General features: G+C 39.4%; 1 protein-coding gene across 1 annotated transcript in view; it reads right to left on the bottom strand.

The window, feature by feature from the left end:
- Positions 1–26,472, bottom strand: part of LOC140232478 (cytochrome P450 10-like) — a 68,432-nt gene extending 41,960 nt beyond the window's left edge. Inside the window, exon 1 of the mRNA XM_072312571.1 lies at positions 26,125–26,472. The gene's annotated coding sequence lies outside the window, so the exon portion shown is untranslated. The remainder of the gene's footprint in view (positions 1–26,124) is intronic.
- Between the last annotated feature and the right edge of the window lie 400 nt (positions 26,473–26,872).

Raw genomic sequence — 26,872 nt, 5'->3', positions numbered from 1 at the left:
TCAAGCAAGTCTTCCATATTGCACTGATGTTCTTTTTGTTCAGATGGTTTTGAATTACCGACGGGTCTAGCAGTTGAAGGGATAGTATATTATTGGTTGAGGTGAGGACTCAGCTTTTATGTTTTTGCGAGATGCTCAGAAACCATTCTATGTATGTTCAAGAGCATACAACTCTGAGGAATTCAAAGTTTATCTGATAAAAATCGGTTTGAAATGGCTGAGATTGAGAACTGCGATTTGGTTGTTGCAATGAGCCGTCATTCCTAATACAATGAGCTAATCATCGTTCACGACCACAAAGAGATAATCTGGAAATCAGGGCTATCGATCTTATCGGTCAAAGCAAAGCGTGAGCTCACCAGCATTCGACGAATTGTCGTATGGACCGGGTTTCACGTGAAATACATTATGCGGTGTATTACTTTTGAACGTCATTTGATTCTATTTGTTTGTTGTTTGTTTTGTTTTGTTTTAGGGGAAGGGGAATTCGGAGTTAAGAAGAAAGTAGCATTTGCTGTTAGTAATTTCCCCCTTCTCACTACTATCACTACTATCACAAGAGAATAAGGGCGATCAAACATGGATAGAATGATCATGGAGGTGGGAAGTTCCACCTCCGTGAAATGACGGTCACAGGTTGAACCCAGTCAATTCATAGCAGAGTGGAATGGACTTGTTTGCTGGAGAAAGGGGAGCGATCGAGCTATGGAGGGAGGGGGAGGGGGTGAGTCAATCAGATAGGATCCCTGTCTACATTACCATGGGATGTGATCAAGGAAAGGGAGAAAACACAGGCTGCCATCGACTGAGTGTAGCTCCGAGTGACAGGGACCTATAGCTCGCCTCCTTCTTGAGGGAAACCATGTCCCGCGTTATTGCGGTGACTAATTGTGGGAGAAGGAGGCGGCTTCCGTCCTAGCTACGGGTCAATCACCTTACTCCATTACCAACGCGACGACGTAAGAATGTGAGAGGGGTTCCTTGTCAAGAAAAATCTCGTCTCGGAAGCGGTACAGTATAAGAGTCACCATCCTCCTGTGAGTCGTAAGAACACTGAAAGACGACCAGGCCCGCAGATGACTTCTCTCCACGAAGAGCGATCCTGAAACCGTGACCTAAAATAAATTGAATCGTACTGGGAAAAAAAAAAGAGAGCTAATTTACCAATTGTTGCTAGCTATCAGAATCGATTATTCTGTGACATGTGTGCCACTGACGGACGTCGTTTACATTCGTTTTTTTTTTTTGTGTGTGTGTGTGTTTTGTGTGTGTGTGTGTGTTTTTTTTTTTTGTTTTTTTTTACTGCACTCACAGAGAGGTAGAGTAAAGTATTAAACGACCCTACGTCTGATGATTTTGTTTACGTAAGTCCTGCATTTCAGTTCGTGGTTTATTATGAAGTTAAAAATTGTAAATGGCGACATAATCACAGATTCACGTGAATTCTTTGTTTTAATTTTTCACACTTCCAAACGAATCTAATGCAGCAAGTCTTACAATGGAAATGTACCCTTGATGGAAAGGATATTCAATGGATGGTACGATGCAATGGTCTAACACGGCTGTTGTGATCCTATATCGCGTGTGAAAAACTCAATCTTTATGATTTTTTGACAGCAAATAGTATTCGGGGCCCTCTTTAAGTCATCATTCTTTGAAACATCATTCGTCATTGTGAACACGTGACTGGGGCAGCGCGGTAGTGTTTTAAAAATGACAGAATATGCCGATCTGCAGCCCTGCCCAAGATCTAGTCGAACGTTTCGCGAACATACAACGCCAAAGTCGACATGTTATTAATCACCCAATTTCTTCCCCTTCGGGGCAATAGCTGGTAAACCGCGGAAGTATGCGGCTTCAAGTAGATAATCCCCTGATTAAAAAGAAAAAAAAAGCAAAACAACGTTGGAGCCGACAGCGAAGAGGAAAGGAAATTGGAAACGATCCACATCATTCCTTAGACGCTGCAAATACCTACGGCGTGTCACTAGCTCCAGCAGTCAAGAAGCTGATTGGGTACTTTATCGATACGAACAGGTCGACGGCACACGCGCCAGGATGGGCAGGAATCAAGTTCGCGCATTGATTCTGGACGACATATTTCACTTTTTACTGTACGCCCCGACCGGGTGTAATTGAATCAAACTTTAACGTCATAATTCATTAATTCAAAGCGACTGTTTTTCACTGTTCATGGCGACCGTAAGCGGTGTAGTCGCCTCTCAATTAATCCCGATCATCTGACGGTGTCATTCGCTGATCGTCTGCCAGACACGGCAGCAGCTATTTAGCGTGGGGACACTTGTCAGGGTAATAATGAAGCTAATTCGTGGGATGATTAAATCTAAGAATTCGTGTATCCAAGCACGTAAGACGTTAAGGAATGCGGATCCTTTCAACTAGGGGATCTGCATTCCCCGACAATTTCCGACACTTATTACCTATTTCAAAATCTCCATGTTCAAGTTTACTTTGATAAAGTGTAAAAGCGAACAAGCACAGCGGTGACGGTTTTCATCACCATTACAATCGGACCAAAATATTGGGAAATTCTGGAAGATTCACGTAATTGAATTCAAGCAACAATATCGGTCGCAGTCTCATTTGCATATTACATGAGGTGACGATGCCATATCGCCTTACGTAACGACTGTCCGATCGATTGTACATAGGCCTATCGGGGTGATGATACAGCTATTAGACAGAATCCCCCCTCTATAAAGAGTCATCCTTCCCAAGTTATTATCTGAAGAGAGGGATATGATGTGCGTTGTTTATATAAATCCCTTTCAAACAGGGAAATTCAGTTAAAATCTGGATGATGGTCAATGTGAGACAATGTCATTGTGACATCACCTAATTTGAATATATGATCATCTAATTAGGTGATCCGAGTATCCTCTCGGATCACCTTCTGTATCTGTACTGATTCTTTATTAGGTGATCCGAGCATCCTCTCGGATCACCTTCTGTTTCTGTACGGATTCTTTCTTCTTCTTTTTATTTCTCCCCAAAAGTTGTGCATCGATTAGCTCCGAAAGTCTTCTTCCTATCAATTTCAAACTTATACCATACATGTATCGTCTCCCAAAGACGGCAATCGAACTAAAATCAAAGTGATCAGTCGACCGTGACGTCACTATGACGTCATTATATGAAAACACATTCTCAATCATATCTCATTAATGGAATGGAATTTTTCAATGAAATTTACGTCACATATATTTCAAGTCAAGCGCATTCTACTCATATTCTCAAAATTCATCTATACCTTAAGACGTGCGCGTACGCGCGCGTTGAAATATTTGTATACTCAAATCGAGCTCAAATTTTTTTTGCACACGTTTCAGACCATTTGGAGCATTTTTTGAAAAATTGAAAAAATTGGACGGACGCGTACGCGCGCGCACATATTCGCACGCACAGCTCATATGCAATGGAAATTTCCCGTTTTTTTACATTTATCGGATGCCTAAAATGTCAAGGAATATTTCTACCAAGTTTCAAGTCAATCCGACTCAATATGACGTCATACGGGCCCGTTAAAGTTAAAATTCCGCGCGCGCGTCAATGGCGATATACAGTGCAACGATGCCAAAAAAACGCCAATTTTAAATCCGATTTTAATCGTCAGGATGGACGGTAACCCCCCATTTTCTTTACGTATTCTAAAAGCTGATGAGTTGGACATGTTATTTCAGAGGTTGGCGATGCTGGCAAAATGATTAAAAGATATCAAATATCTTAATAAAGTAAAAAAAGTAAATTTTCAAAATGACGTCATCAAATTTCAAGTTCACTCAAGCGTATCTCACTTATCCTTAGCCAATTTACACCCAGATTTCAGTATGTTGTAGTTTATTATATGATCTTTCATTAATATAATTACAACATTTTGATTGGATGACGGCATCACCTCGTAAAAATGGATTGAAAGTAATATTGTCAAATTTGACCAGTTTACGTGTTATCTCTATGGGAGAGCAGTTTTTCTGGCAGTGAAAATTGACATGACTCTCTTTTTCGAGCACTAGCTCACTTATGCTTCGGTGAATTTTTCCCAGATTTTAGTATGTTGTAGCTGAGACGTTGGCCTATCGTAAGTGTGCCCTCCATTTTTTCATACGATGTCGGCATCACGTCGAAAAACTTGGTTGAAAATGGCACGAGGCTTCGATGCAGCGTCATTTTGCTTAATACACAGGGCCTATGGAGAATGAAATAGGTCATTGCGTAGCGCATCCGACTCGTAATCCTAAGGTCCCTGGTTCGAGGCTCACCCCTGCCAATATTTTTTTAAATTTTTTTAAACACTTTTTTCTTCTTTTTCCTTAGTTAATCTTAATCTCCCTTTCCTTACTTTATCTTTTTCTGATTTTTTTATGCTTCTCCTTCAAATTTCTATAAAATAACATAATTTTTTCTTTATTTTTCTTTCTTTCTACTTTCTGTGCAATAGATGAACAACAACAATGGCTATCAATCCCATATTTTGCACATGTTTGGTACATGTCACGTACATTATTTCGTAAAATAACAACTACTTGATTGGACACCATCTTGGGTATGTAAATTAGGGTCAAAGGTCATAAATGTTTCATCCTGTATCTTGGTGAATACATGTCCTATCTTTCCCATATTTTGCACACGCAAAGACCATGTTACAACAATCATTTCAGAAAATAATCACTTTTTGCTTAGACACCATCTTGGGTGTGCAAAGTGAGGTCAAAGGTCAAATATACTTCATTCTGTATTTCCGTTAGTGTATACGGAATTCGGTACCAAAGATGGCAGGTCTCACACCCTTTTCTAAATGAGAATCCAAACATCACACGGCCAATGTCCCGTCAACACAGATGAAACCTGTATGGTCATGAATATTTGGATCAGGACTCAAATCATTGATTTTCGAAGAGATCGGATCACCTAATTTGTCAGTGTTGACAAATTCCGGTTCTAGTTCTTCTTTCTTTGTTTCTTTCTTTATTTCTCCTCAAAAGTTGTGCAGAGGTTAGCTCAGAAAGTGCATTGCCTCTCAATGTCAAACTTATACCATATATGTGTCATGTCGCAAAGACGACAGCGCAAGTAAAATCATAGTGATCAGTCGACCGTGACGTCACTATGACGTCATTATATGAAAACACATTTTCATGCATATCTCATCAATGGAATGGAATATTTCAATGAAATTTACGTCACATATATTTCAAGTCAAGCGGATTCTACTCATATTCTCAAAATTCATTTTTATTTCAAAACGCGCGCGTACGCGCGCGTTGAAAAATTTGTATGCTCAAATCGAGCTCAATTTTTTTTTGCACACGTTTCAGACCATTTGGAGCATTTTTTGAAAAATTGAAAAAATCGGACGGACGCGTACGCGCGCGCACATATTCGCACGCACAGCTAATATGAAATAGAAATTTTCCATTTTTTCACAAGGATCGGATGTCCGAAATGCCAAGGATTATTTCTACCAAGTTTCAAGTCGATCCGACTCAATATGACGTCATACGGGCCCGTCAAATTCAAAATTCCGCGCGTGCGTCAATGGGGATACACAGTGCAACTATGCAAAAAAAAACCGCCAATTTTAAATCCGATTTTACTTGTCAGGATGGACGGTGACCCCCCATTTTCTTGACACATTCTGAAAGATGATGAGTTGTACATGTCATTTCATGGGTTGGCTATGCTGACAAAATGATTAAAAGATATCAAATTTCTTAATAAAGTAAAAAAAGTAAATTTTCAAAATGACGTCATCAAATTTCAAGTGCACTCGAGCGTATCTCACTTATCCTTTGCCAATTTTCACCCAAATTTCAATATGTTGTAGCTTATGAAATGCTCTTTCATGAATGTAATTACACAATTTTGATTACATGACGACATCACCTCGAAAAAATGGATTGAAGGTTACCTTGTCAAATTTGACCAGTTTACGTGTAATCTCTATGGGAGTGCAATTTTTATGTAAATGAAAATTGACATGACTATCTTTATCGAGCACTAGCTCTCTTATGCTTCGGCGAATTTCTCTAAGATTTTAATATGTTGTAGCTGAGACGTAGGGCTATCGTTAGTGTGCCCCTCGTTTTTTCATACGGAGTCGGCATCACGTCCAAAAACTTGGTTGAAATTAAAGCTTATCTGCGATGTATTGAAATATTTCTTTCTTTCTGCTACTTTCTTTACAATAACTCAAGAAAAACATACCCTATCGCCACCATATTTTGCACATGTTTAGTTCATGTCACGTACATTATTTCATAAAATAACAACTACTTGATCAGACGCCATCTTGGGTATGTAAATTAGGGTCAAAGGTCATAGATGTTTCATCCTGTATCTTGGTGAATACATATCCTATCTTCCCTATATTTTGCACACGTAAAGACCATGTTACAGGGATCATTTCATAAAATAACCACTTTTTGCTCAGATGCCATCTTGTCTGTGCAAAGTGGGGTCAAAGGTCATATGTACTTCTTTTTCTGTCTTCGCTATGACGTATTATCTCTATGGGAGGGAATTTTTTAGATGTGAAAATTGACATGACTCTCTTTATCGAGCACTATCTTACTTATGCTTCGGTGAATTTCTCTCAGATTTTAATATGTTGTAGCTGAGACTTTGCACTATCAGGACTCGAATCATTGATTAAAAAAAAAAAAATCGGATCACCTTAATTTGTCAGTGATGACAAATTACAATCTCTAGTTTGAATATTGAGTGTGATAAGTATGATATCATCTCGTGAGAGTTTATCGTGATTCAGAAGAAAAACTGGAACAGTGCCAATTTAGATCTGCTGTTTAGGAAACATCTACGGTTCTGTGTTAAACTCTACTACATTCAATCGAAGTCAGAACATGGAGTCAATTTTCACCTTATTTAAATTCACTCCTTCCTTATCTAGAATATTGTAGGTCGTAGTGTAAATCAGCATTCCTACTGATACTGGCCGTTAGCTTAGTTCATCTCGCTAAGGCGTCTCACAGTGTGCAAGCAGTAAGAGTACGAAGGCCGGGCAACCTTTCAGCAAGGTTGTAAATATATATTTTAAATATATTTTATTCCCCTGACATAAAGAAAAACACGTTTGGGTTGCAAGTTGATGTTAACACGATGTATATGTATATCAGTAGGGCAGTCACATAGCAGTTCGGCGGGATACTTTCGGGGGTAATTTGTGGATTTATCAAACAAAAAAGTAGAAGAAATTCCATTGTTGGTCAAGGGTAGCACTGCCGGTCAACAACTAAACGCTCCATCATGGAATTCTTCCACCTGTTTCCACCTCGTCTCGCCTCGTGTTTGCCCATCATGCTCCCCCTCGCTCTACGCATGGACCTACATGTACGTCCGTGCTCTACGCGAGATGAAGACTTTATTCGAGTACGTTCAACATTAGAATACAACATCGTGTAGGATTTTTTTTTTTTTTTTTGCAAAGAGGTTCACTGGACAAGTTAATCAATGGAGAACTTCAAATCTCAAAACGTTACATCAGAATCGTATATCGTTTAGGCGAAACGAGATTGTTATGAGAGAGAAGGGGGGACAAAGAGAAGTACTACACGACTCTTGAACTCTTAGATTCTAGAAATGATTCTTTTACCGTTGTTACATCCCGATATTTTCATGATCTACATAGACATACGCCGTTAACGATTATAATTATGGCTAAGGCTAAATGCAGACGTAAGGACGCGCTACAAGGCTGGGAATCAGTACTAAGAGAGGCTATTTAAAGTCAGCGTAGACCTCCTTAAATGGCGAAGGAACTACTGACTTCGTCGATGATTAACTGTATAATAAGGAAAAATAACAGATTCATAATTATGCAATATCCAAACTTTCAGCTGCAGGGGTGGATCACAAGATGTGATCGATCGCTCACTTTCCTAATCTCTCATGTAAGGATTATACGTCTCCAATGTTGTTTGTATGTACACATCAACGCACACACACTATACACACAAACCGTTATGAAGTCTCTGTCGTCGAGCTGTTAAGGCGTACGTTGGCGTTCCATATCGAAAGACTCACGTTCGAGTTCCGGCGGAGACCATTTTGTTCATTTCATTTTCATTTTACATATTGTATTTCATTTCGTCTTATTTCAACTCGTGCACAAGAAGGAACAATTATAAGAGGAATAGCAATTTCAAAGCTACGTACCATTTTCTCCTTCCCCAAATCTAACATCATATACTATCATAATTATATACATACATAGGCAGTGGAACACCGAGACGAGGGCAGTCTCGATCTTGGGTAAATACCTACTACGGAAACACGCGACCACGGCGTTACAAACTGAAATACATAATTCGGTCTTTGATTGGACTGAACGATATGGCGTTAAAAATAAACCTGTGCCGAGATCTTGGCGAACGCTTTTATAGCCGTACTCCTCTCGTCATCCCTCCAAATTAGACAGATTGGTAATAAACTACATGGGAGGAAAACCTGCATAGACTTCGAAATGGAACCTACCTTTCACTACCCCTTCCAATTCCAAAATCAGAAGTCCTTCCCTACACCAGTGACACTTCCTGTTTTAAATTCGGAAGATCCTGTGCGCGTTTCTCTATCAGCGTCTGCACGTAATATAGGACCAAACGGCCCTGCACTTTTTTATTGAGTTGACAATAATTAGGTGATCCGAGTATCCTCTCGGATCACCTTCTGTATCTGTACTGAATCTTTCTTCTTTCTTTGTTTCTTTCTTTATTTCTCCTCAAAAGTTGTGCAGAGGTTAGCTCAGAAAGTGCATTGCCTCTCAATGTCAAACTTATACCATATATGTATCATGTCGCAAAGACGACAGCGCAAGTAAAATCATAGTGATCAGTCGACCGTGACGTCACTATGACGTCATTATATGAAAACACATTTTCAGGCATATCTCATTAATGGAATAGAATATTTCAGTGAAATTTACGTCACATATATTTCAAGTCATGCGAATTCTACTCATATTCTCAAAATTCATTTTAATCTCAAAACGCGCGCGTACGCGCGCGTTAAAATATTTGTATGCTCAAATCGAGCTCAAAACTTTTTTGCACACGTTTCAGACCATTTGGAGCATTTTTTGAAAAATTGAAAAAATTGGACGGACGCGTACGCGCGCGCACATATTCGCACGCACAGCTCATATGAAATAGAAATTTTCAATTTTTTCACACGGATCGGATGTCCGAAACGTCAAGGAATATTTATGCCAAGTTTCAAGTCGATCCGATTCAATATGACGTCATACAGACCCGTCAAATTCAAAATTCCGCGCGTGCGTCAATGGGGATACACAGTGCAACTATGCCAAAAAACCGCCAATTTTAAATCGGATTTTACTCGTCAGGATGGACGGTGACCCCCCATTTTCTTGACATATTCTGAAAGCTGATGAGTTGTACATGTCATTTCATGGGCTGGCTATGCTGAAAAAATGATTGAAAGATATCAAATTTCTGAATAAAGTAAAAAAAGTAAATTTTCAAAATGACGTCATCAAATTTCAAGTTTGCTCGAGCGTATCTCACTTATCCTTTGCCAATTTTCACCTAAATTTCAATATGTTGTAGCTTATGAAATGCTCTTTCATAAATGTAATTACACAAATTTGATTAGATGACGACATCACTTCGAAAAAATGGATTGAAGGTAACCTTGTCAAATTTGACCAGTTTACGTGTAATCTCTATGGGAGTGCAATTTTTATGGAAATGAAAATTGACATGACTATCTTTATCGAGCACTAGCTCACTTATGCTTCGGTGAATTTCTCTAAGATTTTAATATGTTGTAGCTGAGACGTAGGGCTATCGTAAGTGTGCCATTTGTTTTTTCATACGTTGTCGGGATCACGTGAAAAAACTTGGTTGAAATTAAAGCTTATCTTCGATGTATTGTAATATTTCTTTCTTTTTACAACTTTATGTGCAATAACTCAAGAAAAACATACCCTATCACCACCATATTTTGCACATGTTTAGTTCATGTCACGAACATTATTTCATAAAACAACAACTACTTGATCAGACGCCATCTTGGGTATGTAAATTAGGGTCAAAGGTCATAAATGTTTTATCCTGTATATTGGTGAATACATGTCCTGTCTTTCCCATATTTTGCACACGCAAAGATCATGTTACAAGAATCATTTCACAAAAAAAAAACACTCTTTGCTCAGATGCCATCTTGTCTGTGCAAAGTGGTGTCAAAAGGTCATATGTACTTCTTTTTGTTTCTTCGTTATGACGTGTTATCTCTATGGGAGGGAATTTTTCTAGATGTGAAAATTGACATGATTGTCTTTATCGAGCACTAGCTCACTTACCCTTCGGTGAATGTTTCTCAGATTTTAATATGTTGTAACTGAGATTTTGCGCTATCGTTCCGTGCCCTTTGTTTTTTCATATGATGTCGGGATCATGTTACAATACTTGGTTGAAATTAAAGCTTATCTTCGATGTATTGAGCTATTTCTATGTTTCTGCAACTTTCTTTGCAATAACTCAAGAAAAACAGCCCCTATCACCCCCATATTTTGCACATGTTTAGTTCATGTCACGCACATTATTTCATAAAATAACAAATACTTGATCGGACAACGTCTTGGGTATGTAAATTAGGGTCAAAGGTCACAAATGTTTCATCCTGTATCTTGGTGAATACATGTCTTATCTTTCCCATATTTTGCACACGCAAAGATCATGTTACAAGAATCATTTCACAAAATAACCACTTTTTGCTCAGATGCCATCTAGGTTGTGCAAAGTGGGGTCAAAGGTCATATGTACTTGTTGCTGTATCTTCGTTATAGTGTATACAGATTTGGTACCAAAGATGGCAGATATGACTCCCTTTTCTAAATGAGAATCCAAACATCACACGGCCAATGTCTCGAACACAGATGAAACCTGCATGGCCATGCCTATTGCGATCAGGACTTGAATCATTGATTTAAAAAAAACTAGAGATTGTAATTTGTCATCACTGACAAATTAAGGTGATCCGATTTTTTTTCATCAATGATTCGAGTCCTGATCGCAATAGGCATGACCATACAGGTTTCAGCTGTGTTTAGAGACATTGGCCGTGTGACGTTTGGATTCTCATTTAGAAAAGGGAATCATGTCTGCCATCTTTGGTACTATTCTGTATACACTAGATAACGAAGATACAGCAACAAATACATATGACCTTTGACCCACCTTTACACTCCCAAGATGGCATCTGAGGAAAAAGTGATTATTTTGTGAAATAATTCTCGCGACATCGTCTATACGTGTGCAAAATATGGGAAAGATAGGGCAGGCATTCATCAAGATACAAGACGGAACATTTATGACATTTGACCCTAATTTTCATACCCAAGATGGTGTCCGATCAGTAGTTGTAATTTTATGAAATAATGTACGTGACATGAACTAAATACGTGCAAAATATGGAGGTGATAGGGGCTGTTTTTCTTGAGTTATTGCAAAGAAAGTTACAGAAAGAAAGAAATATCTGAATACATCGAAGATAAGCTTTAATTTCAACCAAGATTTTTTACGTGATTCCGACATCGTATGAAAAAACAAAGGGTATGTAACGATAGCGCAAAGTCTCAGCTACAACATATTAAAATCTGGGAGAAATTCACTGAAGGGTAAGTGAGCTAGTTGTCGATAAAGACAATCATGTCAATTTTCACATCTAGAAAAATTCCCTCCCATAGAGATAACACGTCATAACGAAGATACAGGAAGAAGTACATATGATCTTTGACCCCATTTTGCACAGACAAGATGGCCTCTGAGCCAAAAATGATAAATTTGTGAAATAATCCTTGTAACATGGTCTTTACGTGTGCAAAATATGGGAAAGATAGGACATGTATTCACCAAGATACAGGATGAAACATTTATGACCTTTGACCCTAATTTACATACCCAAGATGGTGTCTGATCAAGTAGTTGTTATTTTGTGAAATAATGTACGTGACATGAACTAAACATGTGCAAAATATGGTGGTGATAGGATATGTTTTTCTTGAGTTATTGCAAAGAAAGTTACAGAAAGAAAGAAATATTTCAATACATCGAAGATAAGCTTGAATTTCAACCAAGTTTTTGGAAGTGATGCCGACTCCGTATGAAAAAACAAAGGGCACACTTACGATAGCCCAAAGTCTCAGCTACAACATACTAAAATATGGGAGAAATTCACCGAAGCATAAGTGAGCTAGTGCTCGATAAAGATAGTCATGTCAGTTTTCATTTCCAGAAAAACTGCACTCCCATAGAGATAACACGTAAACTGGTCAAATTTGACAAAATTACTTTCAATCCATTTTTACAAGGTGATACCATCATCCAATTAAAATATTGTTATTGCAACTTTGAAAGTACATTTAATAAGCTACAACATACTGAAATCTGGGGGTGAATCGGCAAAGGATAAGTGAGATACGCTCTAGTGAACTTGAAATTTGATGACGTCATTTTCAAATTTTAGTTTTTTTATTTCATTGTGAAATTTGATACCTTTTAATCATTTTGCCAGCATCGGCAACCCATGAAATGACATGTACGACTCATGAGCTTTCAGAATATGTAAAGAGAATGGGGGGTCATCGTCCATCCCGACGAGTAAAATCAGATTTAAAATTGGCGGTTTTTTGGCATAGTTGAACTGTATATCGGCATTGACGCGCGCGCGGAATTTCAACTTTGACGGGCCCGTATGACGTCATATTGAATCGGATTGACTTGAAACTTGGCAGAAATATTCCTTGACATTTCAGGCATCCGATAAGTGTGAAAAAACGGGAAATTTCTATGAAATTTGAGCTGTGCGTGCGCATATGCGCGCGCGCGTACGCGTCCGTCCAATTTTTTCAATTTTTCAAAAAATGCTCCAAATGGTCTGAAACGTGTGCAAAAAATTTTTGAGCTCGATTTGAACATGCAAATATTTCAACGCGCGCGTACGCGCACGTTTTTAGAAAAAATATGAATTTTGAGAATATGAGTAGAATGCGCATGACTTGAAATATATGTGACGCAAATTTCATTGAAAAATTCCATTCCATTAATTAGATATGATTGAGAATGTGTTTTCATATAATGACGTCATAGTGACGTCACGGTCGACTGATCACAATGATACATTAGATTTGTTGTCTTTAGGACATGATGCATACATGGTATAATTTTGAAATTGATAGGCAGAGTACTTTCTGAGCTGACCTCTGCACAACTTTTGGGGAGAAATAAAGAAATAAAGAAGAAGAATAAAGAATCAGTACAGATACAGAAGGTGATCCGAGAGGATACTCGGATCACCTAAAAAAAAAATCGGATCACCTTAATTTGTCAGTGATGACAAATTACAATCTCTAGTTAGGTGATCCGAGTATCCTCTCGGATCACCTTATGTATCTGTACTGATTCTTTCTTTATATCTCCTCAAATGTTGTGCAGAGGTTAACTCAAAAAGTCCTTCGCCTATCACATTCAAACTTATACCATGTATGTATCATGTCATAAGGACGACAGATCTAGTGCAGCATTGTGATCAGTCAACTGTGACGTCATTATGACGTCATTATCTGAAATCACGTTTACATTCATATCTCATTAATGGAATGGAATTTCTCGATGAAATTTACATATCATATACTTCAAGTCAAGTTCTATTCATAAATTTCATTGGATGTGATCACGTTCATAGTAAACGAGCGCGTACGCGCGCGTTGAAATTTTAACATGCTCTAATCAAGCTCAAAATTGTTTTGCACACGTTTCAGGTCATTTAAAGTATTTCAAAAAAAATCGACGAACGCGTACGCGCGCGCACATATACGCACGCACAGCTCATATGCAATAGACATTTCCCGTTTTTTCACACGGATCGGATGTCTAAAATGTCAAGGAATATTTCTACCAGGTTTCAAGTCAATCCGACTCAATATGACGTCGTACGGGCCCGTCAAAGTTGAAATTCCGCGCGCGCGTCAATGGCGATATACAGTGCAACTATGCCAAAAAACCGCCAATTTTAAATCCGATTTTACTCGTCAGGATGGACGGTGACCCCCCATTTTCTTTACATATTTTGAAAGCTGATGAGTTGTACATGTCATTTCATGGGGTGGCAATGCTGGCAAAATGATTAAAAGATATCAAATTTTGTTAATAAAGTAAAAAAGGTAAATTTTCAATATGACGTCATCAAATTTCAAGTTCATTCGAGCGTATCTCACTAATCCTTGTTTGATGTTCGTCCAGATTTCAGTATGTTGTAGCTCATTTAATGTTCTTTCAAACATAAGATAGCAACATTTTGATTGGATGAAGGTATCACCTCGTAAAAATGGATTGAAAGTAATCTTGTCAAATATGACCAGTTTACGTGTTATCTCTATGGGAGTGCAGTTTTTCTGGAAATGAAAATTGACATGACTATCTTTCTCGAGCACTAGCTCACTCATTCTTTGGTGAATTTCTCCCAGATTTTAATATGTTGTAGCTGAGACTTTACGCTACCGGTAATGTGCCCTTCGTTTTTTCATATGATGTCAGGATCACGTCAAAAATTTTGGTTGAAATTCAAACTTATCTTCGATGTATTGACATATTTCTTTCTTTCTGCAACTTTCTTTGCAATAACTCAAGAAAAACAGCCTCTATCACTTCCATATTTTGCGCATGTTTAGTTCATGTCACGTACATTATTTCATAAAATAACAACTACTTGATCGGACACCATCTTCGGTATGTAAATTAGGGTCAAAGGTCATAAATGTTTCATCCTCTATCTTGGTGAATATATGTCCTATCTTTCCCATTTTTTGCACACACAAAGACCATATTACAAGGATCATTTCACAAAATAACCACTTTTAGCTCAGATGCCATCTTGTCTGTGCAAATTTGGGTCAAAGGTCATATGTACTTCTTTCTGTATTTTCGTTATGACGTGTTATCTCTATGGGAGGGATTTTTTTTTAATGTGAAAATTGACATGATTGTCTTTATCGAGCACTAGCTCACTTACCCTTAGGTGGATTTCTCCCAGATTTTGATATGTTGTAGCTGAGACTTTGGGCTATCGAGAATGTGCCCTTTGTTTTTTCATACGATGTCGGGATCACGTCAAAAAACTTGGTTGAAATTAAAGTTTATCTTCGATGTATTGAAATATTTCTTTCTTTTTGCAACGTTATGTGAATAACGCAAGAAAAGCATACCCTATCACCACCATATTTTGCACATGTTTAGTTCATGTCACGAACATTATTTCATAAGATAACAACTACTTGATCAGACGCCATCTTGGGTATGCAAATTAGGGTCAAAGGTCATAGATGTTTCATCCTGTATCTTGGTGAATACATGTCCTATCTTTCCCATATTTTGCACACGTAAAGACCATGTTACAGGGATCATTTCATAAAATAACCACTTTTTGCTCAGATGCCATCTTGTCTGTGCAAAGTGGGGTCAAAGGTCATAGGTACTTCTTTTTCTATTTTCGCTATGACGTGTTATCTCTATGGGAGGGAATTTTTAGATGTGAAAATTGACATGACTCTCTTTATCGAGCACTATCTTACTTATGCTTCAGTGAATTTCTCTCAAATTTTAATATGTTGTAGCTGAGACTTTGCACTATCAGGACTCGAATCATTGATTAAAAAAAGTCGGATCACCTTAATTTGTCAGTGATGACAAATTACAATCTCTAGTATTACACGTTGCGTTTGAACAGGTTGAACGATATCAACGGCTATAGAGTAATAGTTGTTGGATATCCTTGCCGTCAATGGTAGATTTTTTTTTCGATTTTCTTTATTATTCTTACTACAGAAATCCTGGGGTTTTTTTCCGTCTGTGCTAAACTGAAACGCTAAAGTCATGTGCTTAATGCTTTAATCATCCTGTCCGCCATCCGTGAGGTAAAAAATAATTGGGGTAATTTCATCGTAAGCCAGAAATGGTGACACTTAATATGATATCAATTAGCTCGATTGGAATATCTGATTAAAAAAAAAAAACAGTTTTGCTGTGTACTGACAAATTATATGTCAATCATGATTCATATCTCATTGAGCAACAGTCACAACCGGAAGGCAACGTGATAGTGATATGTTTTATTTATCTAGCGATTTGATGAAAAAAGAAGTGAGGAATATTCATTCGTGTCCCATCGTCGTTTTATCTGTATGGGGAGGACGTTCAGGTTTCCTTTGCGGAAAAGAAAATCATCTCATTTTGTACTCATTTTTAATTCCTTCAATTTTGACAGAATTTTCATTGTACATGAAAAACGATACAAGAAAGACCCTTAATCTATTATGAATATCAGTGTCTTTAATTAGGCTTATATATCAATACACTTTACGCGTTATGGAAATCAGTGAAAGAAATTAGATAAATGGCGTGATAAAGTGTCAATAAGTAAATTATGTGTATCTATTATATTCATATTTCTATCTTTATTTATAAAGTCGAGGTAAGTCAAAAGTAGGCCTATACAATTGCTGGCAGAAGAATAAATCAGTATAAACATTGATGATTTCTTATTATGGCATGGTATAACATTATACCTTCAAATTAATTCATACTTATAGGCCATCAGTTATAAATAATTATGTACACTACAGTTGAACTCTTGTCCGGTCACCGTACAAAGATTATATAACCGCGTTGCGTATCCGTTTCAGACGGACACAAGATACCTCGCATACCCCCTGGATAACTGGGCGCCATTGCGTGCCGTTCCCGTGAATCCTATCTATCACCCTCCCTGTCCTTTCAACAACCAAACTGGCTCCAGTAGCTAAAATACTCTTGGGGAACAGTAGAGGCGGAGGAAGCCATAGAGGGGGCATGGGGGAGGAAGGGTAGGGTCGTGAACACTTCACTGCCATTATCTAGTTTAATTTGTTTTATAAGCATGACACTTCTCGCGCGCCCGCGCGCTTGCGAGCACTGCATCATTTTTTGTTGTCAAACTTTCTGCTGGAAAAAAATGTATGTTCTCACTCAAGTATGCCCGTACCTCAGAGTATACTACAGTACACGTCTACGGCCTACACGTACTTTCGTAAGAAGTTGCGTTATCAAGCCATATTCTGCTACAAAGGACCTTTGAGACAGGTATAACATTAACAAGGTGTGATGGTATCCTACTACGATTTCATTGAATATCTATTTTGTTTTTTGAACTTTCAATGATAACTTGTTAGCTCTGACCCAATTGGTCACTTTTTTTTCAATTCTGTATTAACTTGTTGAACAAAACATCGATATCATTATGGGCAAGAAAAACACTGGTGTCATCAGCAAAGTGTATAACGTCGGTATACACGTCGGTAGTCGTGTAAAGTACAAAGTCGGTAGAGTACAAAGTCGATAGCACGTCTGCCTTACAATTGACAGGACCCGGGTTCGATTCCCGAGTCTTACTGAGCAATGTTGTATGTAATCAGTCCGTCCCTTCTAGTAAAGGCGGTTTAGCCTCGGTTACACCGGAACCGAATCACCTTTTTATTAGTAATATTTACTAATAGTCATAGCACTCCACTCGACGACAAACTTTATTTTCCTTTTGTGTGTGTATGACAGTGTGAAAAAGCAATATCGATGGTCATGATAATGACATTCTGAATCTGAATCATGATACACCTCACTGTCGCCTCTTCCGGTCACATATCGGCAGCATATTAGGTTTACAAGCTGTCATGGGGCTCGTTAGGGAAATAGCCTGGCAACCTTACCTCGCCAGATGACTATATAAAGGGAGCTCTCCCAGTTGATATTATTCTCGTATAGCAATCATAAAAACAAGTTTGTCACTTTCACCTTGACATAGTCGTTATCAACTGTTTCACAGCCTGTAATCAAAGTTTTAAGTTGGGAAAACATCGACTACATTTTCTACTTTCTGAATGAAATGTACGTGAGCGTTCGGGGAGAAACGATGCGATGATTTGTAACTTGAGAGCGTGCAGGTGTCTCTTTGCAAAGCAAAAATGGATAGGAACAGGTGGAAGGTCAAGTGGAAGGGTGCATGATCCACTTTTCGGGCAAAACCATCGCCCGCCCGCCATGTCCTCAGCGTAGGCCTACTGCATGCTTGTGGTTGCGCCCAACGCTCCTCATGCCCCACAGATTCGTTTCCGTTCACATCGAAGAGTTAGCACGGGAACGGTGTGGGGAGAAACGATAGCTAAAGAAAACTTCCCGTTCACATTTATCGTTGCGGATGCGCGCATCAACACATCAACGCATCAAAGCGTCGCTTACAATAATCACACTGAGCAACCACCACTCATGAATATACCCATACATCACGGCTTAATCATAATCGTGCACCATGCTGCCCATGCAATGCCGGCTAACGGTTTCAACGTTGCCCACCTACACCGACGTTTTTCGAATCAAATCTACCTGATACCGCACTTCATCACTTTTTGACGTAGTTCTGGAACATTAAGTTTTCGCTTCATATTCGAAATGAAATATTGCAATCCATAAAATCCGGCTATAGCGCTCCACGTTTCTCCTAACAAGTATTGGCTATCATATCGCATGTCCAATCCTTCACTCCCCTGAAGTTTCCCGATTAGTTTAACAGTAGCAAGTGGATAGAACGGTAAAATTAGATTCGTAAAATATCAAAATATGTTTATGCAATAGCTTGTAAGAATCAATCATTTCTATAATTCATAATTAATTCATAATTAATTCGTGCCAGCCAAGGGTAATCGTACTAAGCAATCAATGTACAAAACAGCAGATCAAAACGACGCCATCACGACTGTCACAAAATTTGGACTCCGGTCACTTTGTACGTAGTAACCACTTACTCTCATATAAGGAAGAAACTGACAGAACAAGCTACATACGCCATCCGTCCTATATAAGTATTCCCTTTTCCTTTGGCCCGAGCAGACGAAATATGACGTGACTACTCTCTATGACTGCGATGCCCTTTGAGCTTATTATTATTTTCTTCTCTTCTAATTAAACGAGGGAGAAAGGACATGCAGAGTGATAACAACTCTAGAAAACAATCGCAGGTACAACGTTTGTCTTATGCGGCAATTTTTCGCACGTGAGATCTTTTTGCTCATATTTCTTATCGCCAATGAATACGCCGGGGCGCAAATCCAGTATTTTCCGCTGAGTAAGCAAAGTAGAAAATGGCTCCCGCGACAAACCTTTAATAGTAACTTTGTACTCCGAGGGCACTATATGGGACCTTTTGAACAGCTTGACCGTGTTTTTGCAGTTTATGGAAGGTGAGAATTACAGGTTAATTCCGGGACACCAGTTGCTGATTGAACAAAAATTGCGAGGTGTCACAAAAGTTATGTTTTGTTGTTGTTGTTGTTTTTAATATTCGGACAGGCCCAGCTATATACCCAGCGATATTAATCACAACCATTTCTCTTTCAAACATAGGATAAATGGATATTGTCGATGATTTGCAGGAAGTGGGCTCGGAGCTTTTCGTTCTGGCAGTAATTAGCCTTCAGGTGACGAATTCGTATAAAGACGGGTAAATCCGTTTGTTGTAATTCAAAGAAGCCAACATCATCGAAACTGAATGCTGAAATGAAATGAAATCAGTTAATTGTGACTGTGATTAATCTGCTCAGTCTATAACTTAAAACGATAGTATTGATATACCCATCTGACCGTAAAGGGGTGAGCGAAGGGTTATAGATTCACATTCTCGATACGGAGATTTCGCTGGTCCATCTCCTACGTTGTGATACAAACACTTGGCCGATCTCGGTGAAAGAAGGAAAATGGCCCAGCCAACGGGCGGTGCAACAACACATAGTAATTCAGTCTCCGTGGCCTTGAATGTCAACCTCTGTCCAGCTCTAAGCCGTCCCCTTGATTGGAAAGCGATGACAACAGCTTGGTGAATACAGTGCGCCCTCACCTTCCATTTCTGCCAAACATAATTCTTGAGCAGGTGCTGAAGGTTTTCAACGGGGGTACCAACTCACCTGATGGGAGGCAAGGGAGGAGACGAAGGTAATGTTCATGAACGCAGACGTTTCGACCGTCCTCCTGCGTGTCATGTGTTGGGCTATGTTTGTTTGTTTTCGCTCTTTGTTCACGTGATCATTCCAGTTAAAAATTCTACTTTAGTCACCTCAAATTGCTGTATCTGACTCTTCACAAGCGCAATCAGAACAGTTTAAAACTGTGAGTGTATTTGTGTATGTATTTCAAACAGTTCCCAGTATCCAGTGATGGGAGCGTGTTCATATAGTGTGTCGTCAGTCAAGCAGGCACTTGTATGGAGTGAAGGGTCATATTCTCATCACAAACGATGACAGTATGAAACTTGCAATGCAGGGCCTCGCACTTGAATATGTGACCGCAATTCGTGAAACATATCTATCATATCATACCTTGGTTACACTAAATACGACATGTGACTAATATTCTCATTGCTTTTTAGTCCATATTAACATTTTTCACTTTGTACACCATTGGCTGTGTGTGGCGTGTCTTGTGTGTGTGCGTGGGTGGTGAATGTGTGTGCGTGTGCAAAAGGAATATATGAAACGAACTTTGGACTTTCTTTTACTTCACATTTGTAGGGCAACCGCTTTATCAGTCAATTATCGGTAGATCAATCAATACTTTTTGGCAATCGCGGATTTTCACTCGAGTTCTTTTTAGTCCATTCAGCTTGGGTTAGCTCACCTATCAAAATTATCTTTTTATTGGAGCGACCATGCACAATTGTCGTTGGCAGTCTATTCAGAGCAGTAATTTATCACCGGTGCTGTTTCTCGTTGGACTCCTCCATAAATTCAGCGATTGTGCCTAGGGGGGAAGGGAGAGGGCGGATATTGTTCCGAGGAGGGCCCAAGAATTGTTCGAGGTATAAAAGATGTTTAATGAACGGTATGGAGCCGGGGTTTTATCCGGAGGTTCTGCTGGAAATATCCTGCAATCGTAAACACATTCCTGCACAGTTTTCATAAGACCATTATTGTGCTTTTTAATGAATAAGTTCCGAGATAGTCGATGAAAGGGACAGAGATCCAGCACCGATTCACAGCAGTTCTCCTTTGAAAAGGCCAGATCATTTTACATTGAGATGATAACTGCGAAGATGACGCGCAATGTTTATTGATGACTATCGCGTAGAAAGCGCCCTCCCGTGAAGAAAAGGAATGTACAAGTTTGCATCTTACCTCTAGTTTGCTCTCTAAACTCTTGTGTAAAACGTGGACAACGTGGCGTGTCAAAAACCGAACTGGGGTACACTGTACATGGTTGCTTACACTACGTCAACATCTTACAATGATCGGCAAAGGCTATAATAAATCTATTTGTTTGACAGAGTATACTCTTACTTGAAATACGTGTTCGGCTCTGGTTAATGAAGATCATTCAATACCTGGCAGTCATTTGTTCATGAAAGCGATGCGAGAAAGGCGATCAAAATACCCAAAGGAAATATTATGCTCGCTGTTGACTGATTATCGCCTGTTACCATGGTTACTGATCTGCCATCATTGCTAGTTGCTATATATTGCTGTTAGGGTGCGTTTGAAACGGGGCCATACATCAGTTATTGCATTAGGACAGTTATTGCTGGTTTAATTCTTACGGGAATTCGGCATACCAATATGAGTGATGGGAAGACATATTTTTATGAAGTCCCAAATGTGGTTCTTTTTTCACAAACTTCACTAATTTCTTGACCGATTTAGCAGGAAGAAAATGATGGAAGACTCTAGCAAGGATGTGTCACAACCGTATGTTATCAAATGAGGCACGCAGCAGCTTTGAAAATCGTCACTAATGTTACACTATTGACGTTGGGGCACAAATATGATTTCAATGCTTGTCTGTAGAAACGGCGCCAGTTCTATACCAGGAAAAAGAGACAGTTGGAAAAGAAAACTCAAAGCAAAAGGCAACAAAACAAAATGTCTCCACGATATTATGAGTCTTGTGGCTGGCTGACATACCTCCGGGCGGCCAATACTTTCTCTATTCAACATCCCGACGTTGGCCCTCGAGCAGTCTATTTCATTCATCAAACACACCTCTCCTTCGCATAACAGAGCAGCGCTACTTCAGTATGCTCATTGTTGAATACCTTTCATCTCAGGCCAGAGAGAACACTGGCGAAGGGTCGCTTGCTCCAGTGTCGGGAAACGGGGCGTTGCTTGAAACCAGAGTGTACAAATATGATGCATCACCCTCAAACCCCCTCCTCGCTTCTTCCCCCCCCCCCCCCCCCCGCCACCAAATTCTCTGGAAGGGGGTCTTTGAAACGTACATTGTGCCGGTGCGTTTTGTGCGGTGCTGCCCTATTGTACCCCCATTGTGCAGCCAGTTCGGTCAACACGTTCGTCGGGATCACAGGTGTACAACACGGCTTACGCTTCACAGTCAACGCACGACGAAATGCTATTGAACATGGAGGTTCCTTCCCTATTCTGCCTTGAGGGATTATTTTTGTATTATCCCAATAGTCCACCAGAAATGGCACATGATAAATAGTTCACCTTTCGCAACCCACACTAAAATTCCCGCTTTCATTTACCTGGGGGCCTGTTTTATTTTTTCTCCTGAGCGCGCCGAGTATTGTAATCGAGATTATGAAGTACGTCTTGGCAAGGGTGTAGGGATAGCAGGAAGTCAGCGTTCATGGACCACATTCCATCTCTTCCATCGTGACATTAATATGAAACATTTTATGTTACATACATTTGCATTCTTCCAGACGCTGCAATGTCCCTGACTTCAAACAGTACTCGAAACGACACAGAGAATCAAACATCGGCTATAACACAAAACAGAGAGCAATTTTAGCACATTATATACAGTACATAAAACTTGGCGAAGCAGTCGGCCTCTACCTTTGCCTCGCGCGCCCGAGCGCAACTTCAATCGAGAAAATAGCCAAGAATTACCATGATATTATTGATCGCAAAATAAAATGCGCGCGTCACTCTTCGCTCCATGTGGCAAACGCCACATGGATTTGGCATTCGTTTGCAGAACATGACATGGGGGGGGGGGGTTTCTCTACAGATAATCAATCTCATTTGAACACAAATTGGCGAATTCGTGTGGTAGAAGCATCATAATCTCTTTTCCATGGTTGTGTCGTTGTATGCTAATGAGAAACGAAACCCAGAGGCTAAGGGACGACCCTGAAACGCTCGAAGAAAATCGAATAAGAACCGAAAACTTTCAGAACTGTCCATCTTACTCAGAAGAAATCAGCGCCCAAATTTGACACGTGCGTTTCTCTCTTACAATCTCAATTGCTATTTTCGCATGAACGTGGGTGGGATTTCGGAGGTGTGTGTGTGTGTAACAGAGAAAGAGAAGTCATGACCAAGGGAGCCTGAGAAAGTGAAGGGTAAAGAAAGTGAAAAATCACAGCCTATCCATGACATGAGAGCCCACATCAGAGTTACTAGATACAGGGCATGGTCTGGTCATTCGCAGAAAAGGCAGAGGTTGCGAAGCAACTTTGGTAGATTATGTCTTGATGGTCGCATCTTGCAGCATATTTATCATACATTAATCAATATTATTGCCTCTTGTAAAACAAAATAGAAAAGAAACAAATCATATTGCATTCTTACAGGATAACTGTTTGGTTCAGAGGGGAGCAAAGTATCTGCATTCAACATTGTCCGATCTCCACTATACCTGATACTACAACATGTACGACATTCTTTCGAGCTGAGAGATCATTACTAAAATTGCGCTTTCGGAGAGAGTAGAAACGCAGGTTCATCATCTTATGATAGGAGAGATTTTAATATTACGAGTCATTGTTGTCTCTTTGTTGTTGTTGTTGTTGTTGTTGTTGTTGTTGTTGCTGGAACTTGGTTCCTGAACCTTGATGACAATCGATAGGAGAGATTTTAATATTACGAGTCATTGTTGTCTCTTTTTTGTTGTTGTTGTTGTTGTTGTTGTTGTTGTTGTTGTTGTTGTTGCTGGAACTTGGTTCCTGAACCTTGATGACAATCGAAAGCATGAATAGTTTGGGTTATTTATTCTTTCTTTTAATTAGGCCTATATATTGTTATGCGCAGTATTCTTATAGAAATTGTGCAACATAAATTCACGATAATAATAATAATAATAATAATTATCATTATTATTATTGTTATTATCATTATTATTATTATCATCATCATCATCATTACCATTGTTAATTATTATCATTATTAATATTATCATCATCATCATCACTACCATTGTTAATTATTATCATTATTATCATCATCATTATTGCGCAATTCAGACTGGAGTCAAGCTTCTTTTCTCGTCATCCACTCCCGGGGTCTGATTCTCTCAGGAGGAGCAAAGTTCTTGTACCTATCATTGCTGTTTGTTACGAAAGAGTCACCATCAAAATATGAATAATTGATAACATTTTGTCTTTTATACGGGCCTCTTTCCGCATAAAGGTCGTCTTCTGTCCCTGCTCGTTCTGACTGTCCTCGGTGTATATAAGTTATGGCTATTTCGCTCTTCAGCTCTCTTTATTGCCATCACAGTTTTCCTCTCACTTGGTCCCTATCACTTCGTCCTTTCTTAGTGTATAACTAAATTATATTAGCCAAAGGACAGTCCGTCTTCAATCTCGCGGTGAGGACAGTCGGGTAGTGATTAGAGGGCATCTGCGTGCAGCATCGTAAGTTTTATTAAAGCCAAATATTATCAGGATTAAGTTATGAGATCGCATTGCTCTCAGAAGTCTTCCCCCCCCCCCCTGATACCTCGTCACCTGAATTCTCTTCCATTTTTCATCATTATTTATTTTTAATTCTTCTTCTAACCGTTCTCTTAAAGATAAATTTGCCGTCAAATAAAGGATGTGGATTGTGTGAATGCAGCGATATTGGTAAACTGCATCAATTAAATTTGTGGATAATCGAGCAATCCGTTCAAAAGTTGTGAATTTTTGTAGTTTCTGTGACGCAATCGCAGGATGTGAAAACCATGGTGTCACACACGACAACCTTGCAAAGAATTTATGTGAAGAGAATGTCGCAAACTCTGTCCTTTGAAAAAAAAAATTGATAAATAAAACGTTATGATACGCATTCGTTCGACTTCTTATCATAACTGAAGGTTCAATAAGGCGACGTGCTCTTTCATTATATTACAGAAAAATAAAAGTATTCAATTCTTTTTAATTTCTCTTCATATTTTGACATTAATAAAGGCACTCCGAAACGTTCTTATACCTGCATGCCAACGCACAGGAGTTGACATGCAGTTTCCCATGGCCATCAGCTAGGTTGGTTTTATTGATGAATATGCACTCAAACAAAACTGAATCGGAGGGAGTCTAAAAAATGGACCTGTATACGATGAGAAAGTTATGGATATATACATGTATGATAATAATAATAGGCCCTTAAATTTCCCATATTTTCACAAAATAGCGATATAAGTAACCACAATACACGTGCAAATAAAATCAGTTCATGATGTTATTGTTCATTCATAAGTCTGCAGACCCGTTCTATTCGTCAGACTCTCGAAGTCAACTTGATACAGTGTCATGGTGTGAAAATAGCGAAAAACAAGCAAACAAACAAACGAACAAAAACACACAAAACTTACCCGGACCCTAAACTATTAATAGAAACATCAGCACACAACTCTTTCCCTCTCGATGAGTAGAGGATTTCTGATATCGGGTTTAAAACTTTTTCGATCAAACAGTACCACCTGCTTGCCTCTATTTGACTACTATTGGAAAAAGTAAGTATCGAGAAATCATAGTTATACGCAACACACACGCGATAAAGCAGAATCGCTTAGTTAGAGCAAGGAGGTACTAGTACCTCCTTGGTTAGAGCAGGGAGGTGAGAGTTCGGGCCATGCAGATAAACATTCACAATCGGGATAAGGACAATGGTCAACATGTGCATGGAACGCGATATTTTTACCAACTCAAAATTAGCAATGACTTGAAGATGAAGAGGGTTCAAAGTCTATAGCAAAGTCAAATGTAAACAAAAGACGTGGTAGAGCGGCATTAAAAAAGAAAAAGAAAAAGAAGCAGGTGCCTGAACCTTACCTTTAAAAACTGCAGGGAAATATCCAGTGGAAATAAACGCGATGGAGAAGGTGTGAGATGCAGTCACTCCTTGACGCCTTGAAGACAGGATGATGGTGTCGGTCGCTTGACTGAGCTTACGACGAATTTTTTGCCTTTTGTGTTTTTAAGATGGCAAAAAAACAAAAGATAGTTATGATCCCGGTTTAGCGACAGCCAAAGACGTGGAGAGATTTCATAGTTCCTGGTGCACCTGGAGAAAATACTATGCACTGCCGTGACACTTGGATGACTTTATTCATCTAGCCGGGTATGGATTTACTGAATAGGAGCGGAGTACCACAGCTCGCTGGAGCTTCGTGTCGAGCTACTCAGGGGCACAAACTGGCGAAGCGAAGAGTTCGTATGCGAGTTTTATACCGTACTCAACGACGCGCGAATGAGGGGGAAAAAATAATCTCACATCGGCAACCGCAAGAAGCGATTGACCTCAATGTACATCCCCTGTGTACATGGTGTGTATACAGCGAGGTTGTAGCCCGGCAGGTCCTCTCAGCGCTGCTGTGTGTATACGCCCACAAGGCGCTGTTGGTCATGGCCCGCGCCGCGGAGAGATCTTGTGTGCCTGGCAGCTCTTCGAATGGGTCAGTGACCGCAGGGGTTGGGTAGAGGAGTGCGCGAGAGAAGGCTCGCCTGCATTGCTGTACATAGGGCTCCGTCCGCGCGCGGAGCCAAGTTGACGCCGGGCGTACGCAGTGATGTAGATGTA

This window comes from Diadema setosum, chromosome 9 (assembly GCF_964275005.1).
Source record: "Diadema setosum chromosome 9, eeDiaSeto1, whole genome shotgun sequence".
In the NCBI taxonomy this organism is placed as follows: Eukaryota; Metazoa; Echinodermata; class Echinoidea; order Diadematoida; family Diadematidae; genus Diadema; species Diadema setosum.
The sequence above is the reverse complement of the archived record's forward strand: the minus strand, read 5'-3'. Positions and strand labels throughout refer to the sequence as shown.